The sequence below is a fragment of the Ailuropoda melanoleuca genome, chromosome 6 (genome assembly GCF_002007445.2).
Source record: "Ailuropoda melanoleuca isolate Jingjing chromosome 6, ASM200744v2, whole genome shotgun sequence".
Classification (NCBI taxonomy): Eukaryota; Metazoa; Chordata; class Mammalia; order Carnivora; family Ursidae; genus Ailuropoda; species Ailuropoda melanoleuca.
Genome location: NC_048223.1, coordinates 114242298 through 114243035, shown reverse-complemented (window position 1 = coordinate 114243035; position 738 = coordinate 114242298).

Below are 738 nucleotides of genomic sequence, written 5' to 3'. Positions count from 1 at the left end.
TAAGCATCTGCCTTTGGCTCAGGGCGTGATCCCGGTGTTCTGGGATCGAGCCCCACATCAGGCTCTTCCACTATGAGCCTGCTTCTTCCTCTCCCACTCCCCCTGCTTGTGTTCCCTCTCTCGCTGGCTGTCTCTATCTCTGTCAAATAAATAAAATCTTAAAAAAAAAAAAGAATTAAAAAAAAAGAAAAGGAGATGCTTTCCTAGTATTGAGGTGCTCGTAGATCTTTCGGCTGTATCCACACAGTATAATCACAGTGGCAATGTGCATATATATAAAAGTATCTATTAAGCTGGTGAACATATCTCAAAAGGACAGTTTTGTGGAAAGTGTACAGAAAATGACTCCATGGTTTCCATCTGTGATGCAAAGCCAGCTATAGGAAATGTATGGGATCATGGCCTTTGGGCCAGGCAGTCTTATGAGTATTCAAATCCCATCCCCACCTTCCTTGCTAGCTATAGAATCTTAACAATATCCTTCTCTGGTCCTTGGTGTCCTCCTCTGTGAGAATAGAAAATAGCAAGGTTACTACTTTGCAGTTATTTAAAAAATNAGAATAGAAAATAGCAAGGTTACTACTTTGCAGTTATTTAAAAAATGAAGTGAGATAAAGTTAACACCAGGTGCCATATTTGATCCACTATAGATATTCAATAAATGTTTCCTTTCTTTCTTTCTGAGAAAATGTTAAAGGACACTTTACGTGGTTTTAAAAAAATTTCAAGTAGGCTCCA